The 19,874-nt window shown below is 44.9% G+C and overlaps 1 long non-coding RNA gene across 2 annotated transcripts; it reads left to right on the forward strand.

The window, feature by feature from the left end:
• Positions 1 to 24: 24 nt before the first annotated feature.
• Positions 25 to 18,357, forward strand: LOC112648330 (uncharacterized). 2 transcript variants are annotated; one of them, XR_003128933.3, is made up of 5 exons: positions 25 to 2,888; positions 4,856 to 4,969; positions 8,939 to 9,107; positions 12,461 to 12,547; positions 16,520 to 18,357. It is a non-coding gene; the product is annotated as an uncharacterized LOC112648330 (long non-coding RNA). The 2 variants fall into 2 exon arrangements; XR_007411792.1 differs by having other exon boundaries at positions 25 to 4,969.
• Positions 18,358 to 19,874: the final 1,517 nt, after the last annotated feature.

The raw sequence follows: 19,874 nt of genomic DNA on the forward strand, positions 1-19,874 counted from the left end.
CCTACTGAAGAAGGATGGGTAGCAATAGCTCTTGCTCATAATTTGAAGAATTGCTCAATGTAGCAAACCAGGGATGCATTTGCTGAAACACTTTCCCATGTTAAGGAAAGTCAAACAAAGTGACCTTGAGTATCCTTTGGGAGCAGAGAAAGTAATGTTGGTGATACTGAGCCTGTCCCTACTGAAAGTGAAGAAAAAGGTCAATGTATTGCTATGTCCACCAGTATTTTTTTTAAATGAATTTAATGATGCTTCGAATCTAGCAACTTCTACCTCTTAAGCATCAAAAAATATTAGGGCTTCCTCTTGATGTATGTGTGTGAGTGTGTGTTTGTGTGCATACATGTGTGTAGGATGGGGTGTGGGGAGAGCATGAGATTCTGTATGGGATGAGCTGTCATGAGAAGACAACTCTAAGAACTGGATCTTTTGGATTGAACTGTTTTTTTGTGGGGGGGAAACCTACTCTTGGTGATTGCCAGATTTGGCAAATAAAAGTACAGGGTGTTCAGTTGGATATGAATTTCAGATAAACAATGAGTTCATTTTTAGTATATGTATGTACAATGCAATATTTGGAACATACATAATAAATTATTTGTTGTTTATCTGAAATTCAAATTTAGTTGGCATCTTTCATTTTATGTGGCAACCTTACTTGGGCTGGGGTGGTAGACATTATCAGAGTCTCTTTGGATTGTGAAACAAGCATACAGCTATTATTGTTCTTCCAGGATTTGCAGTGCCAATGAGATCCAGAAACTTGAGGGTAGAAGGTTCAAGGCCTTGTACCCAATCAAGTATTTTGAAAAATATTCTGCTGTATAGTTGAGAGCAATAGGTATGCTGAGAAAATCACCTGGTTGTTCAGCACAGGGTCTCAGAATTTTGTGTTTACTCAAGATCTGTATTTCTTGCCCTTTCATTTGAAAAGCATTTATTGAGCACCTACTGTGATCCAGACATTGTGTTTGGTCTCCGGTAACTACAATAGAAAGCCAGTTGTAATACCATATTGTTGGACTATTTAAGTTGGAAGGAAAAAGAATGGACTTACTCAAGAAAGCTTAAAAAATAGAAGAATAATTTTTTCTCTTAGATATTGCATGTTTATCTCAGATTTTCTCTAAATTTCTATTCTGTTCTCCTTTCCACCAGCCAGATTTTTCTACTTACTCATTTTTCCATATGGTCTCAAATGGCTACCCTGGTACCTAAAATTACATAGCCTTCCAGTGCCAAACCGACTTCAGTATTGGCAAGTATCTCCATGTATCTTAGTTTAAATCCTTGAAGAAAATTCATTAACTAACTTGTCTTGTAGGTAGTAGTCGTAAGATGCTCATCAGCTTATGGATTCATTACTCTCATGTCAAGTGTCCTCTCATAGTTCAGTAAGTTGTGGTCAGATGGGGGAGTGGGCAAGAAGCTCCGCTGAATTGTCTAGTACATTCCATTCCTTGCTTTCTCTTCTTCTCACACATTTAGTTCCAGACACATTTCTGCCTAAATAAATAACTATCTTTAAAGCTCAGTAGTGAAGAGTGTAGACTCTGGAATCAGACTGACTGTGAATCTTGGCTTCACCGTTTTAGTTTTATTATGTCCTTAAGAAAGCTACTTAAACCTTTCTATTCCTGAGTGTCACTGCTGATAAAAAGGATATAAGAACAGCAACCATGTTGAAGAGTTGCTGCCATAAAATACATATAAAATATTGAGAAGGGATCAGAAGGTGAATGCTTAATAAATGGGAGCTATTATTAGTGGTATTGTCACATATACGGGCACACGTCTGGGCTGCCTCTTCCCATTAGGAGACTATGTGATGTCACAACCTGCTGCTGCATCCAGAGTTAATGTCAAAAGGGCCACTTTAATTTCCAATCTCTAGGTAATGTCCATTTGTCCCCTGGTTACATTCCAGTGGACCTAAATGGCAAATTTAATCAATACAGACTTAGAGATTCAAAACTAGAAAATTCTGATAATGAAGAAGTAGAATTAATACAAATCATCATCATGATCCCTCTACAAAATAAGAGGGAGAAGAACATTATAGAATAACTATCCCATCTTACAGGCTACCCTTCAACCTTGCAATACAGGGTGTCCCTTCTGGTCTTCTAAGTACAGCTGCTCATATTTGTAAGTGATAAAACATGGGCAGAGGTCTGAGTAGCCTGTGTCTCCTTCTAAGACTCATTCAGTTCGTGTATGAAAATTCCAGCATGTGTTAAAATAGGACTGAGCATTTAAAACATAGCCTGGTACCTTTAACAAAAAAAAAAAAAAAAAAAAAAAAAAAAATAGCCACCTGCCGGTGGACACAGTCACAAAAAGCTGCTCTGTCCTACAAAAGTCAAATCCCACATGACCCATGCTGAACTGAAACATAAAAACCTGAAGTTCCTGCCCCTGCTGCATGGAAGCTTCAACCTCTCTGTGTGTTACTTCGATTCCCAAATGAAAGTCGGTGCCTACTTAAGTTTCTTAGTGTATTAATTGTTGGGGTTTTCAGGTTGATCATTTCTCTCAACCCTTGAGTTCTCACTAATTTTGAATCAAATGAAAAGTAAAAAGTAGAGGAAAACATATGGGTCCAAATGTAAGCTTTTATTTATAATACCGGAGTTGAAGATGTGTGGTTTGGATCTATGGTCAGACTTACCTAAAATCATTCTTTGTTGTCTGTTATGCCTAAAAGTAGAAACTGAGAATCATGAGGCTCCAGGAACCATGGCTCTAAGTTCATCAGAGACCCCACCCCTCATTTGGAAACAGGAGCAGAAGCGAGTGTGCTGTTCTGTGCACAGTTTCAGAAACCCAGAAGGTGTTGAGTCAAGCAAACCCAAGTTCCTGACTCCCGTGTTAAAACACATTAGATGGTCAGTTCCATTTGTTTTGGAAAGAATCGGCTAAAGATATAGAAAGAAGAGCAGAAGCAATTTTTGCTCAAACTTGGGAAATAGTTGAACCTCCTCCTATTTTTATGGAAAAATAAAACCTTGCGGGTGGGGAGAGGATAGTTTGTTAACTTCCTTGGCGGTGGAGTGAATACATTGTTCAGCTGGGACTGTTTGGAATCCTATGGCTCCAAGACCTTGCACTTGGTTTGGTACCAATGCAAAATGTTGCTTATGCCTGACCTGAGGCAGAGGAGACGAGCAAGTTCCAAAGGTCCCTGGGAAAGAAGATGGCAGAGTCAAGGCTGGATATTAGGAAAAGGAAGAGTGCTCCCAAAGCTCTTCTTGGCTTTCCCAAATCCCCTTCATCATCCACAAAGGGGAAGGATAACACAGTATCTTCCAAATTCCTAGGGTTTGTTAGTAGACATAGTGGGGAATCAACATAGCCACCCGGGTTTGGTCCAGTATCCAACTGGTCATCGAGCTGTGAATGACATCTGCTGTATGTTACAGGAGTTCCCCTACCTGGACCTCAAGAAACTTTGGTTCCACGGGAACAGCAGGCACCCACACATGCACATATACACACACACGGCACACCTGGGCTAGGAAATGGGGAGGAGACTTTTCATGCAGTGAGATTCCTGAGAGGAGAACAATGATGGTTTTGTCAAAGCAAACCATTGGGGAAGGTTTAATGGAGGTGACAACATTGCCTGCCAGATTTTAAATGATCCGGGGAAGGAGAATGAGCATGATAGGCAGGGAGTGGGGACAATTTGGAGAGAGAGGACGAATACGTACCTTGTTATTCAGTAGAGAATGAACAAAGTGTGTGTGTGTGTGTGTGTGTGTGTGTGTGTGTTTGGTGAGGAGGGAGTAAAGGAAGAGGTATGTAAAGATACCAGAATAGAAACACACACACTTTCCCCACAGCTATAAAATCAAGGCCTTTTCGTGCCTTTCCTATCTGACCTGTCTTGGGTATCCATGGTGCTGCGATTAAATTTCCATACTTCGGGAGAACATAAATTCCACAAATGCCTTTTCTTTACACACACAGACTCTCCATACCCATTGCCAACCACAGAAAATGCTGTATTAATTCGATTCAGGAGCACCTTTCCCGATAGCATCTTTTCCAAACTGGATTCCATCTCCTCTTTTCTCCCTTTGATGTTTCCCCCTCAAGGGACTGAGGAGGAAGCAGACCCCTCTGTGGGCTCAAGGGCCCCTTTTCCATTGTTCCTTTGTCTCCTTCCCACTTAACACCTTCCTTCCCTTCTCCCAGTGGCAAGTCCAGCTCCCTTCCCCCTGTGAGAAGTACGCTTGTCCGTATGTGGGGAAGGGGTGGCTCTGTGACAGACGTTCAAGGAGGTGAGCCACCCCATCTTTCCACACCACCTTCTCCTGCTGCACCCTGCTAACTGGCGCTACAGAGGCATCTGTGTTGGTCTCGGTAGGGTCTCTATGAGAGGGGCATTGGCAAATAAGGAACGGGGACTTTGTGGTAGTGATTGTAGGTGAAAATCAGGGGAGACCAGACTGGGATGCAGGGGCGAAGGAGAGCTACATGGGGGAAGTGGGATCTGAACTGCATTTTGGAAATGGGGGGGGGGTGGATTTTGTTAGCTGTAGAAGAGGAGGATGGAGTGTTTGATGCAAATTTGATGGCGCTTGGGCCCCTGATGATACAGTATTGGAAATGTCGGTAAAGGGTAGAGATGTATTTCACTGCCAAGTTCTTGGCTCAAATACCTTGAGATTTAAGGGTATCCCAAATAGGTTTCTTTCTCCTATATCCCATTCCCTACTGGACTAGCCATCTCACCGTGTCAGGCTATAAAGAGATTTCTTTCAGTAAAGAAAACCTCTCCCTGATTCTCGTGCTTTCTGAAAGGGCTGCTGGTAAGCAGATCCCCTCCCCTCCCTTTTCACCTCCCTAGGATTTTTCCTCCCTCTTCTCTCCAAGTTGATGGGTTCCTGTGATGTAAGAGGGAAAGAGAACGGCTGAGGAGTTGTACACTGTGCCTCTTCATCACCGTCTGGGCAGGGGAAAGGTGAGAGGCTGACTCAGTGGGACACGGATGGGGAAGGGTGCGTGGTTGGTGTGGTTTTAGGAGAGGGTGGTGCTAAATCAAGCGCATCATTCCCGAGGCGCCACCAACCCAAATCAGCTCTCAGTAAGTCTGTGGTAAAGGTTTCAAAGAACATTTTTATTTATTTATTTTTTAAAGACTTTACTTACTTATTCATGACAGACACACAGAGAGAAAGAGGCAGGGACACAGGCAGAGGGAGAAGCAGGCTCCATGTGGGGACCCTGATGTGGGACTCGATCCCCGGACCCGAGATCACGCCCTGAGCCAAAGGCAGATGCTCAATCCACTGAGCCCCCCAGGCGTCCCTCAAAGACCATTTTTAATGATGAAATGAACATCTTTGAAACTATTTAGCAAGTGTTTGAGTAAAATTCCCTTGTGAGAAATGTTTGGCCTCAAGTTCTTGAAAATGCGTCCCCCCCTTTTTTTTGTTCCCAAATGGACAGAAGCACAAACAGCCTCTAATCACAGGGAACACAGCCCTCCCTCCCAGCCTGTAATTATGGTGAGAACCCGGAGAGACTCTGGTTAAGGACTCTGTCAACTTGTCCATTAAAAGAGCTGGAGCTATGTGGGGGTGGTGTGTGTTTTCGTTCCTTTTTCTTTTTCTTTTTCTTTTCTTTTCTTTTTTGGTCTTTCCCCTGGAAGAGTTCAGATCACAACCATTTCCAGAGAGGCCGAAACTTTGACACTGATTGTCAGTGGGAGAGCAAATCATTAACAATAACTTTACTACACTTAGGAACAAAATGAATACAGCTTTGATTTGGAGGGGACCAAACTGGCTCTGTGACCTTACTGTTTGCGAGGTTCCTGCTGGTTCGGAGACTGGGTTCGTGTTTGCTGTAGAGTTGCCAGGGAAGACAGAGGCGCCTGGTCCCTTGCTTTGAGGGGACAGAAAACACACTCCAAGCTTTCCTGCCTCTCTCTGGAGCTAATTTATCCTCCACCCTCTTTCTTCACCATGCTCCTATATTTTTCTTCCTGATTCCCCACTGTCCTCAACTTGGGGGCAATGCCAAGTTTCCAGATGAAGTGTTCCTTGATTCTAGAAAAATGGCAATCTGAATGCCAAGGATTAAACCCAACTGGGGAATGCAGGCACTGGAAGGAGAAAAGGATGGAGAAACAGGGTGATCATGGAGCAGGCTAATCTGTGGTCACTCCCGGCCAAGTGTTACCCAAGGAGGAAGCAGCACTCAGTGGCGAAGGGAAAACTCTAAAATTATTTTAATAAGTGAAAAAACCGAACAGGGAGCCAGCTGGCATCTGGTGGCTTAGGTGATGCCTGCCTTTTTTCCTTCTCAAAAATGTCAGATCACTCTGTATCATCTGAGTGGAGTACAAGCTCCTGACCCTGGGGTGGGGGACCGAGGACAATGTAAGTCAAGGCCCCATCCTGCCTTCGCAGGTTAACTTCCTACTGCCCCCCTCCCCGCACCCTGCAGGCCAGCGAAACTCCTTTCCTCGTGCTTTCTAGCGAGAATCGAAGCTTATGTACAAGCACAACTGGGGGGATACAGCAAGTGATTGCAATTCATAGTAGTCAGAAGTAACTGATCTAATTTTATGTTGTTAAAAACACATTATGAGGGACACCCGGGTGGTTCAGTGGTTGAGCATCTGTGATCCCGGGTCCTGGGATCGAGTCCCGCATCCGGCTCCCTGCAGGGAGCCTGCTTCTTGCTCTGCCTGTGTCTCTGCCTCTCTCTCTCTCTCTCTGTGTGTCTCATGAATGGATAAATAAAATCTTCAAAAAAAAAAAACCCACACATTTTGATGGGGACCATTGCTCTGGATGACTGAATATAAAAGATAAAGTGTCCTAGAGAAGGTGCAGGATCCGTGGGTGACTGATGAACAAACCAGACCACTCACAATTTAGCCTCGGGCCAGGTTGGAATTACAGATTCCTCAAATCGGGAGCAACTTCAAATTTATCCTGCCCATTGTCCACATCCAGGCAGGTTCTGAATTCCCTAGGCAGGGCTGGTCTGGGTGCCACACAAGGGCTACATCCCAGCTACCCTGCGGCAGGGGCCTCTGACAATCTACCTCCTGCTTTATTCGTTTACTAGAAGGCCTTGATCCATATTTAAAATAAAAGGCCTCAATTGTTTCCCACCGTAGTGAAAAAATTTAAAAAGCAGTATTTTTTCCAGAAAGAGATGAGAGAAGGGAAACTCTGAGGCCATCAAGACACTCAACGGGAGAAAAAAAATAAAACCTCCTTTTGCCTCGAGCCCCTCCCCGCACCCCCACAATAATCTGATGTCCGCATGTACCGCAACCGGGTGTTTGTCTTGTAGCCCTCATTGGCTATGCTTCCATCCTTCTGTAAAGTCCCCACTCCCGATTCAATTTCAAATTGAACTCCCTCCCACTTTCTCTTATTCTAGCCCAGAGGAGATGGAGAACAGCTGGTCACCATCTTCCGTATGATAACCCTTCATATGGTGTAATTTTATTTCCTTAAATTAATGACAGCGTGTTGGGTGTCTTCCATCCCAGACACATTTTAATAGATGTTTTTAACATACGGAGGGCCGAGGGAGAGAAAACAATGCCTCTGTCGTGTTTGGGCACATCCTAGATCTGAACATGGCTAAGGTTCAACAAAGCTGGCGTTTTGTGATTGGAGACAAGATTGAGAGGAATTTACACCCCACACCCCCACCCCTGAACCCCTGCAAGCAGTCAGGATGACGTAACCCAGGGCCATGTGCCTTTGGGTGAGGTAGGATGGATTATACAACTCCAAAACCACGAATTCATTTGAGATCAATTATTTACTAACTTGATAATATTACTGCCGTGAGGGAGGAGCCCTGTAGTGAGAAAAATGATTCTCCACTTCCCACTCGACAGCATTTTTCTCGCAAGGCAAGAAAAAATAGCCCTTGGGTGGGTTTGAGCTCCTCGCAGAGCCCCGCTCATCATCGTGGCCGTGTTGGGGAGTGGGATGGCATACTGCGGAAGTGCGGATGTCTCAAAAATTTTAAAAATTGCTCCCCAAGCTTGGAATCTTGGGATTCAACTCTCCCTTCATCTCAACTACATCCGGGTATTAAAGTCTTCGAGCCCCTCTGCTGTGGGCTGACCAAATGTTTGGGTCCCCTGCTCCCAAAATTCATATATGTTGAGACCTAATCCCCCAGGGTGATGGTATGAGGGCCAGTGGCCTTTGATGACAGGTGTTCAGGTCGTGAGGGTGGTGCACCCATGAATGGGATTAGTGCTCTTCAGAAGAACCCCAAGAGGCTGTTTGAGGACACAGCTAGAAGAGGGCTGTCGGTGAACCAGGATCCAGGTTCTCACCAGAGCCAAACCCATGCTGGCGCCTGACCTTGGAATTCCAGCTTCTAGAATTGTGAGAAATAAATTTCTGTTGTTTATAAGCCACCCAGTCTATAGTTCCTTGTGATACCAGTCCGGATAGACTGACACAGCACCTTTCCAGTATTATCCATTTCTTCCCATTCCTGCAGCTACTCCCTTTCACCAGATTTTTATTTTATTATTTATTTAGCTTCCTCAGTGGTCTCCCCTCCTCTGAGATATTGAAAAGCTTTTCTTTGGTTTTCATTTTCTCTCATTTTCTCCCTCCTCCTCCTCCTCCTCCTACTCTTCTTCTTCTTCTTCTTTCTTCTTCTTCTTCTTCTTCTTCTTCTTCTTCTTCTTCTTCTTCTTCTTCTTCTTCTTCTCTCTTTCTCTTTCTCTCTATAATTTTTTTCTTGTCCTTTGTCTCTTTTGCTCCTCGGTCTTTTGCTTAAAGCAGACTCTGGTCTTGTCATTTCCTGGCCAAAATATGGGCTGCAGGGTTTGTACACTGGCCTGTCATGGTTAATCCTAAAATATCAAACTGGAACATGTAATAGGGCATGTATTGTCATCCCTACTTAAAGATTTGGAAATTGCATATCTCAGAAACTTGAACCGGGTACTGCATAGGACTCCTGCGCTGGATGCTGAGGATAGAAAGAGGCCATCTGTGAACTCAGAGTCTTGAAAAGAAGGAAGACAGAAAGGCAGACAAGAAGGAGCCATTACCACCGAGCATGATATGACCATACCTGTCGTCATGAGCGTGTAGCAGGTGGGGAGAGTCTTCACGGAGGGGGTAAGGATTCTAGAATGGGAATGCTTAAGATAAGTCTATTTTTTTTTAAAGATAAGTCTTAAAAGATGAGTAGAAGCAAGAGCAAGAACCCAGGAAGCCTCCACTTCCAGCCTCACACTCTCTTTGGGTAGACGAGTGCCCAAATGCAAAATTGTTTTCAAATTACCCTCCCAGCTGCAAAGAGCAGTAGGTCTCGTCTCTGTGTTGTGGGAAAGGGCCAGGGCCACAGGCTGAAATATGGAAATGCACAGGTAACTTTTTCAGAAACAATTCAGGGCAAAAGTGGGGAGACAGAAAGTTGCCTCCGAGGCCACCCCCCCACCCTGGCCCCGGCCTGGCGCTGCTGTTTTGGGAGACAGCCATTGGAGGCCAGGCTCCAGCTGGCGCAGTTCTGTTTGCTGGGTCTGGGCGGCTGCGGTCCGGGCCGGGGAGACAAAGGGATGAATGGTCTGAGGTCTGGAAAGGTGGGAAAAGGGAGGCGGGCAGAGGAGGGGCTGGGTGGCGGGGTGACGGACTAATTGCTTTGTTGGGTGGCAAGGCTTTTCAGCAGCCAAAACAGCTCCTTGCAGGCCCGTTGTTGCTTAAGTGTTTTCACATCATTAGCTCCTGTCATTAATGCCATCAGCTGCTCCCCCCCCCCCCGCCCATTGCTAGACTGGGTCCAGGGCGAGTCACAGACTGGCTCTTGTCTGCGGCTCCCCCTCTCTGCCTTCATCCCCAGCCAGGCTCTGCTCCTCTAAGCTCTCTTTCTCTGGCCATCGGTGCCCAACCTGTTCCTATATTTCACGGGGCCATCTGTTAGGGGGCTCGCTGACGGCTGTCCCTTGCCATTGGGGCTTGGCCTGTTCTGTGGAGGGAGGAGCTGAGTCCTTGGCTCCCTGCATCAGCCCTGAGGCCTTCTCCTGGGGTGACTCCTGTCCTGCCCTCTGACCTGGCACCGCATCTCTGTCGGCTTAGGTCCCTGCTGTGCCCTGGCCTCAGGAGGACACAGGATCCCTGCTTTATCTAGGTACCTCAGAGAGAGTGCTTCTTCCCCTCTCCATCTGAGTATGCCTGGGCTGTATCAGGACCGCCACGGATCATACCGAGAGTCATTAATTGAGAGCTGATAAGTGCCAGCCAGCTAGAGGGCTGGTAGCTGTAGGTGTATTTCCTCCTCTAACAAGGTGGACACAGTGTCACCTCCATTTTACAGAGGAGAAAACTGTCTTAGGGAGGCCGAGAGACTTAATTCAGATCACATTAGCATGACCCCAGTTTTTATGACTTCAAAGTCATGTTCGGAGGTCACTTTGTGTGGCCAATTACTTTATTCCTTAACTGGCCCTGGGGAAGGGTCATAGGAAGGCCAAATTTGGAATCAAACAGAACTCCCACTTTGGGCACTTAAGAGGTGAATGACATTTGACCAATCACTTAACCTCTTTGGTTTTCGGTTTTCTTATCTATCAGATGGAGATTGAAATCGACCTCATTACCATTGTTGAGAGGATCAAATGAGATCATGTATGAAAGTGTCTGTAGAGAGTCTTCAAAAAACAGTAGCATTATGTAGACTGTAATGGCTAATATGGATCACAAATGGGAAAAACCAGTGAGCTTCTAGGTGGTTGTTTTAGTTGAACTATTTTACTTGCATCGCTAGCTCCTCCATTTCACATTTGTGTTTCGTACTTGTTTATCAGTCAGAATAAAGCGGGGTATTCTGTGCTAACAAAAGGGCCCTAAGTCTTACTGGTGTACAGCAACAAAGGTTTATTCCTCCCTCTGGGTGATGTGCCCACATCTTGAGCTGACTGGTGCTCTGACCCAAGGTCATCTTTATTCCAGAACTTGGGCTGAAAAAGCATTCCCTGGCGAGGGTAGCTTGGGTGGTGCTGCCAGAGGGAAAAAGACATGGTGCACCCTTTGAAAGCCTCTGCTTGCAAGTGACACCTGTCATTTCTGCCCCCATTTCACTGGCCAAACTAAGTCCCATGCTCACTGTAGAGCTCAGCAGTGCAGGTGTCCTCATCCTCCCTCTGAGAAGGACACTGAATGGAGTTGAAACCAGAATTTAGCCCCACATGGAGCTGTAATTGACTTGATTTCGATAGTCTCAAAACTTACTGATTTGGGTCTTGGCCTTATATACCGCTCAGATTTGCCCAGGAATGCTGAGGTTTGTTATTGTCAGCTTTGATGATCGGATATATTGCCTAAAATAACAAAATACACTGAGACTTAGTAAAAACATTTTCATTGCTGAAATTCCTGCAGGAAAAAATAACTGCTTTTACATATCAAAAGTCTCCAGCCCCAATCTTTTTTTCCCCCTATTAGAATAATTGTTTTTGTAATTCAATTGTCGATGATGTGGTACTTTTTAGGGGTGTAACCACTGTTTCACAGTGGAAAATAATGCTGAAATAGCTTTTCATTGCCCCTTGTTCCAGCAAAGGGAGAGAAGGTGAGAAGGAGCAGAAGGCTGCCCCAAGAAATGTCATTTTCCCTATCACACATCTTTTTGCCTCCCTCTCTAAGGTGACATTTATCCTTGTTTGGCTTTGCTTACAGTGTTTACTTGTTTGTTTCTTTATTTATCCTCATAGTCTGCTACTAGATGGTCAGGTTCTGGAGGGTAGCAACTGTACTTTCTTTTCTTTTCTTTTCTTTTCTTTTCTTTTCTTTTCTTTTCTTTTCTTTTCTTTTCTTTCTTTTCTTTCTTTCTCTTTCTTTCTTTCTTCTTTCTTTTCTTTCTACTTTCTTTCTTTCTTTTTCTTTTTGCAACTGTACTTTCTCGTTTGTGTCTTTTCTGGTTCCTGGTTCTTGGTTCTGCTTTAAATAAGGTTTCTTGAATTGAACTGGGTGGAGGCAAGAATTACTCCCAAACATAATACAAAAGAATAGGCTATTTTCCCTCTGCTCCTCAGCTAAAAAGCTATAAGAATGTTTTCTCCTCCATAGAAAATAAAGTAGGGTCTTGGTAGCTATTCCTAAGAGTTATGCCTTTAATTGGCCTCAATTTGCTCTTCCTAAGCCCAGTGCCAACTATGCAAGCTGGACGCTAATATGTTTTTCTTTTATTCTCACTCCATCAAATATTTACTCATGCAGCCCACATTAGAGATGGTCTGTGCTCTGTGGGGTGGGGGACAGTTGGCAGGGGGACAGTGAGAAGGAGAGAGGTTTGAGAGTCACAGGCAATTGCAAAACAAGGAAAGAATTGTATACCTTGCTATTTGGGGTAAAAAAAAAAAAAAGATAAAATACGTGAAGCCCTGATCGAGCCTGCTATATGAAATTGAGAGGAAAAATTTCTTTCTCTGATTTTTCTGGCTGAGCCCTAGGGTCAGTGGAACAGAGCACGATGCTGGCTGGTAGCTGATTTAATATTCAACTTTTGCCTAAACATGAGAGCTGGAGACAAAGGCTAGGTGAGTAGTACACAGAGTGATCGCTTCCCCTCTCTGAACAGCAGGGTTTGAATAAGGAGAATTCTACGGGCTCAGATGATAATGAGTTCGGCACAGCTCCTTTAAGAGTCGCATCGACTGCCTTGTTCACCAAAGCAGTGCTTGGAGTTCAGCACAGAATTCTGAGGACCAAGTGAGCACACGCAGCTCTTCAGGGTGCCCCACCTGGGAGCACGCTCATTTCCAACGCCTGGGATTCCTGGGTGCTCGAGGGGTCCTGGGTCCTCCGCGAATGTGTCCAGACTGCTATGCCCTATTTGCTAGATGCCCCAGTTCTCCTGGAACCCGCCTTCACGATGCCTCCCACTGTCATGAACACATACACGCTCCTCTTTATATTTTTGGGTGTCTGGGCTAGATGAAGTAGAGGAACGCTGCCGTTAAGCTTTCACATGATCTAAAATTATTTTGGCAGCCAGAGACAGACAGGAGTTAAGAGAGGGGCACAAGAAAGGAGGAGTTGGTTTGGCATCTTCTCCTTTCCATTCACATAGTATTTTGTAGTTTCCCAAAGCCCTTGTACATTCATTTTCTCGTGATGGTACAGCAGCAAATAACCCTGCACTGCAATCCAGACACCCGAACTCCAGCCCTACTTCTGACTCTTTTAACTCATTTATTAAATATATTTTGAGTGCCTTCTACACTCTGCAAAGCTCTGGGGGATACAGAAATGAAAAAGCCATCATCCTTGCCTTTGAAAGATTCACCATTTAGTAGAGAAGCATGTAAACACATATAAAAAAAAAGGTGATAAAAATACAACGTGATAATGCATGTAAAAGGCATAGTACATGGCTTTGGATATGGACTCAATAAATGTGAACTCTTATTGGCATTATTGCCTTATCATTCTGAAGTACTAACAGAGGTGTGTTCGGTGTGCTATAGGATCACAAAGGAAGGTTTGTACGTGGGCTGTTAAATGTGGGCACGGGGGTGAGCCTCGTGTGGGGGGGTTGCTTTTGACCAGAATCTGAAAAGAAGGATGAGAAATTCATACCTAAGCCAACTTGGGATGGGAAGCTGGGTGGGGGTGGGTAGGGGAGGGGAGACAGTCCCTGTGGCGGGAACCATCTGCCCAGTGCAGGAATGCATGGGGGAGGGGTGTGTGGCTGTGTGTGTGTGTGTGGGGGGATTGGGGGGGGATGGCTTGGCTAGAGTGTAGCAGGAAGCCTGAGTGACGAGAAGTCCACGAAGGGCCTCTTACACTGGTTGAGGAATTTCGATCTTATCTTCTAGGTTGTAGGAATGAAAAGCATTTCACAGATTTCAACCAGATTTTTCATTTCAGAAAGCAAACTCTCTCTGTCCCTGGGTAATCATACGTCAGTGCCCAACTGACAAACATCTCGAGAGCTCAGTTTTCTCGTGTGCAATGGGCATAATGACTGGTGACCTGCTCAGCAGATAAGCATGCTGCATGCATCAAAATGACAAATAGGGTAAAGGTCTCCTTTTTCACGGGGTTACCTTTGTCAGGGCCTTTGCTTCTACAACCTGCCTCTTCCTTTCTTCACAGCATAGCTGTTTCCCGTCTCCTTTGAACTTCTGCAAGCTGTCAGCCTCTTCCTCTGGGCCCTGCTCAAGTTATACCCACTCTCAGAAGAAGTCTTGTGCGTGTGCTTCTTACACAGACTTAGGGGCTTACGACGCCCAGTCGCTGCAGGTCAGGAGTCCAGGCACAGCTTAGATGGGCTCTCTGTTCAGGGTCTCGTAAGACTGACATCAAGGTGTCATCCAGGTCTCGTTCCTTTCTGGCGCTCGCGGTCCTCAAGCTCACGAGGCTGTCGGCACAATTAAGTTCCTGGTGGTTGTAGGAAGGAGCTCCCTACTTTCTTGCTGGCTGTCAGCCAGCTGCCTCTCTCAGCTACTAAAGGCCGCCTTCCATTTTCTGCCACGTGGTCCTATCTACAGCATAGGAGCTTTTGCTTCTTCAAGGCAGACAGGAGAGCATCTGCTGCAGCTTAAGATCTCCCTGACTTCTGTCTCCAATCTCTTAATCCTTTCTGAAAGGGCTCACCGGATCAGGTCAGGCCCACCCACACTCAAGGAGAAGGGATTGTACAGGGCATGCGCAGCAAGGGAAGGGAATGGTAGGGGGGACATGTTAGGACTCTGCCTACACACCTTCCCAGATGACCCTGTACAAAAATTCTTGACTTTCTCAAAATTCCTAAAGTTCCCATGTGGTCTGTTACCATCCATTGCATGTAAACACTCATTTGTACTCTGCTTCATATTGCACTTGAGCTGTTGCAGGGTTAGTCTCTCCAAATTCCAGAACCAGAATGATGCATGTGTGTATTTTTTGTAGCTATTTGTCACCCCACTCATTGTTGTGGAGCAGCTTAAAAGATGCTGCTATCTAAAAAAAAGAAAAAAGAAAAAAATTTTATTTGTTTATTCATGAGAACACAGGGAGAGAGGCAGAGACACAGGCAGAGGGAGAAGCAGGCTCCCTGCGGGGAGACTGATGCAGGACTCGATCTCAAGACCCCAGGATCACAACCTGAGCCAAAGGCAGATGCTCAACCGCTGAGCCACTCAGGGGCCCCTTACTTACTTTTGCATCTTGTCTTGAATGTTGTTGTACACATGTTCTTTATTGGCATGTTAATAATGTCCTGAGCAGTGACCTCGCAATGCAAAACTGTTCGAAGGCCTCAGAAGAACCCACCGGAATTCCATGGCACACTATATCTTTGTGGAGGCCGTCGGTGAAGTCCCGTAGATTGGAAATACTGAATTTTGGGGACTTGAGGTTACTGGAGAAACAGACTTATTTGTGAACAGAAATAAATTCTCTGCTTTAAAAACAATAACAACAAACAAACAAACAAAAAAATGTATTCGCTTTCTGCTAGTGTCTGGTGGGAGCCTAACTAAAGCTTAGGTTTGCTCTGATAGGTGATCCAGCTCTATACTCAGTTCCTATTTTTTTCCTTTGGAGACTGAATTTTAAAGGGGAGCGACTTGGTAAGCCCCAAATCAACCTCCAAACATTTTATCTCTCGGGATTAACCTTCCTGAGGAGGTATAGTGTGTTTGGAAAACAAATGTGTAGCAAATGCCGTTTGAGGCAATCCGTGTCCACCCAACTAACCAAGCCTGACAGGTCCTAAGCGATGATAAAGCATATGAACTACTTTCCCCACAGTAAGTGGAGCTTGGAGCTTCTCCTTTGTTAACACTACCTCTGGCTATTGCTCAGCACGATCACTCAATAACTTTTGATGTTGAGTTTGGGGAGGAAAAAAAAAAAGAGTCTTGTCCCTGTTTATTTTTTTCACATTTGCTATAATGGTAGATTGTCAAGACAGGGCCATTAAATATATGCGGGTGCGTGGCCTTGTCCCAGTCAGATCCAAACTCAACCCACCCACATTGTGTATACAGACTGGTGTTTGAAGTTTGAAACTGTCTGTGTCTGTGCAGGGCAGACAGATGTGTGGTGTATAGAGAGAAAATGTATACAATAGCCTGCATTTCAATGTATACACTGAAAAATACACATTAGACATGGCTATTGGGGGAATGGGGTAGCAGAAGGAGGCTGAGGGGCTCCAATCTTTTAGAGCCTAATGACGGCTCTTCTGAGCAGCAGAACGTGCTTGGTGGATAGAAACCCATCAATTCCTCCCCGACTTAATGGTTTTATTATCTCCCTAGAGCCACATAGAAGAATCTAGACAATGTGGGATAGTTTGTCACCCGTTCCCAGCTGGTCCCAGTCATACTCTTGGTGTGGTTCAAAGCCACAGACTCCGTGCCAGCCGGGCATGCCCCGCACCTGCCGAGGGAGCATGTTGGTGGGCTGGCCGGCCAGGGAGAGAGGGGGGTAGGACATAATGAAGACTTTATCAGAATGCACAGGACCTGGGAAATGAAAGCAATCCCAGAGATGGTCTCACCAAATCTCTCATTTTGCAGACGACAGTACCACTGACATTCGGACAAGCTACAACAGCTTACTCAGGATCCAGTCATCAGATGCTGGCTAAGTATAGACTAGAGGCCGTCTTCTCTGATTCCTTGCCCCGACTGATGCTCTTCCACGATCACTCCTCACTCATGTGGAAATGATGTGGGGCCATGTGTTCCCCAGGCAGAAACCCACGAAAGATGTCACTTGCTCCACGTGGCGAAGCAATTTTCATGGGACAAAGGAAGTTTCTCCTACTTACCCCCTGGCTTCGCCAGGAGTTCCCCCACAGTGCTCTGTGCCTGGGCTTCAGACTTGGGGACTTACTAAAAGGCAGTTGTCTCCAGAAGGGCTGTCACCTTCATACTTATTTAGCCTCGGGCTGAATGATGCCATCGGATTCTCTTCGGAGACAGAGAAGGAGGAAGGCAGGGAACCCCTGAGCATCTCAATGAGTGGGGAGGAACTGGAAAGAAGGTTGGTATGAGGATGGGATTGAAGGACAAATTTCACTGAGTCATGGGCTTTCTGGGCTCTCAGCCCAAGAGTGAAAGCTGTCCCATGGGGTCCCCCAGGGTGCAGGGAAGGGAGGGAAGGAGAGGCTGTAACAGATTGCACAAACGGCCTGCTGGTCCCTCCCTTCAATCTGGGTTGCCTTTGTGATGTGCTTGGGCCAATAGAATGTCGCAGAAGTGAAGTTGTGCCAGTTTGAGCTCAAGCCAGGAGAGGCCCTGCATTCTTCTTTCTCTCTTGGGGTATCTGTAGCTGCTGTCATGTTGACAAACCCAAGCTAGCTCTCTGGGCATTCGGTGACCACGTGGAGCAGAGAAGAGCCATGCCAGCTACAACTTCTTAGACCTTTTGACCAACAGCTTACTGTTGTGGGCTGAACCGTTTTGCCACCCGCCCCCCCAACCCCCGCCCCGAAATATGTATGTTGAAGTCCTGGCCCCCAGAATCTCAGAATGTAGCTCAATCTGGAAAAGGTCTTTAAAGAGGTTATTAGATTAAGTTGAGGTCATTAGATTGGGCCTGAATCCAATACAGCCAGCATCCTTATTGGAAGAGGAAATTGGGACATAGACGTGTGTGCACAGAAGGAAAACCAAGTGAAGGCACAGGGAGAAGATGGCCGTCTACAGGCCAAGGAGAGGGACATCAGGAAAAAAAAAAAAAAAAGAGCAACCTTGCTGACATCTTGATATTGGACTGCAAGCCTCCAAAATTGTGAGGAAATATATTTCTCTTGTTTAAAGCACCGAGCCTTAGTAGTTTAAGGCAAACCAATATACTGGCCTGGCAGTTAATCATAGATGCATGTACCAGTTTCTCTAACATCAGCCAAACCTAGCTCAGGGTAGCAGAACCACTGAACGGGTCCCAGCCCAAATTACCCACCCACAGAACTGTGACATAAACAGGTGGTTGTTCTTTTAAGTCTCTGGGTTTCTGAGTGTTTTTTTTTTTTTTTCTCACTGTAGTAGATAGTTGATATGAAGGTTAAGATGCACCAGATGTCCTGCGGCAAATGCATGCATGCTGAGTTGGCCCACAGAGCTTATAGCATCTCCTCATTGGTCCCTGTGGGGGGTGTGGGTATGGAAGCCTTTACAGAACAGGGTGGGTGGCTTAGGCAGTTAAAACTCTGCCTTAGCCCCGGTGGTGCAGCAGTTTAGCGCTGCCTGCAGCCCAGGGCGTGATCCTGGAGACCTTGAATCGAGTCCCACATCAGGATCTCTGTATGATGCCTGCTTCTCCCTCTGCCTGTGTCTCTGCCTCTCTCTCTCTGTCTCTGTGTCTCTCATGAATAAATAAAAAAAATCTTAAAAAAAAAAAAACCTCTGCCTTTAGCTCAGGTCATGATCTCGAGGTGCTGGGATTGAGCCCCATGTCCGACTTCCTGTTGGGGGGTGGGTGGGGGTCAGCTTTCCCTCTTCTTCTGCTCCTCCTCCTGGCTCATGCTCTCTCTTTCTCTCTCTCAAATAAATAATCTAAGAAAGAAAGAACAGAGTTTACTCTGTATTGATTTACCCCACTCATCTTTTCATCCCAAACACCAACACCATCAGCAAGAAGAGCTGAGTTATTACTGCTGCTCTGCTGTTCTCTACCCTTTCTAGGATGTGCTCACTGTCACCTGGTATAATGAGCTTAATGGAGAGTCAGACAACTTACCTAAGTTGTGCCAGAGTGACCGTCAGAGGCTGTGAGTCAGGACTGCTCTGGGAAGAGTGGCATGACGTGGTGGTGCAGGATACTGCACATCGATACTACATGCTTCCGGATTATATTTTAGGTCTGAGACTGCGGTGTCTTTTGAGGAGGTCTTCAAACTGATGTGTCCTCGTGTATGCAATCTAGATAATAATATGTACTTAGAGGGCTGGTGTTACATATGAGGCATTCCTATGGTGGAGTGCTCAACTGCAAGTGTCCTAGAGTTCTGTACATGGTCGACTGTCAGTGTCCGTTTTCTTTTTTCTCTAGTCTGCCACCATTGAGAGGCTCACATTCGTTTATTTGCAAATGCTTGTTGAGTTGCTAACAAGTGCCAGACGCTATTTAGGCTCTACTAAGACAGCAGTGAGCCAAACAGATAATGATAATGTCCCTGCTCTAATGGAGATTAAATTGTATGGGAGGTTTGAACAGGTTAAAAGTTCTCTCTCTCATCTATCATCTATCTATCATCTATCTATCTAATCTATCATCTATCATATCATCTATCACGTCTATTATCTATCTATCAATCATATCTATCATCTACCTATCATCTATCATCTATCTACCTACCACGTATCTATCATCTATCATCTACCTATCATCTATCTATCTATCATCTATCATATCTATCATATAATACCTATCATCTATCATATCTATTATCTATCTACCTATCATCTATCATCTATCTATCTATCTATCTATCTATCTATCTATCTATCTATCATGTGTCATATCTATCATCTATCAATCATATCTATCATCTATCATATCTATTCTCTTTCTATCATATCTATCATCTGTCAATAATACTATCATCTATCATATCTATCATATAATATCTATCATCTATCATATCTATTATCTATCTATATTTATCATGTATCATATCTATCATCTATCGATCATATCTATCATCTATCATATCTATTCTCTATCATATCTATCATCTGTCAAGAATACTATCATCTATCATATCTATCATATAATATCTATCATCTATCATATCTATTATCTATCTATCTATATCTATCTATCTATCTATCTATCTATCTATCTATCTATCTCTATCATTTATTGATCAATTGTGGAGGGCTCACAGGGTAGTGGGAGATCTGCTTTCACTTCATTATCTTTTAT

This window comes from Canis lupus, chromosome 7, assembly GCF_003254725.2.
Source record: "Canis lupus dingo isolate Sandy chromosome 7, ASM325472v2, whole genome shotgun sequence".
Classification (NCBI taxonomy): Eukaryota; Metazoa; Chordata; class Mammalia; order Carnivora; family Canidae; genus Canis; species Canis lupus.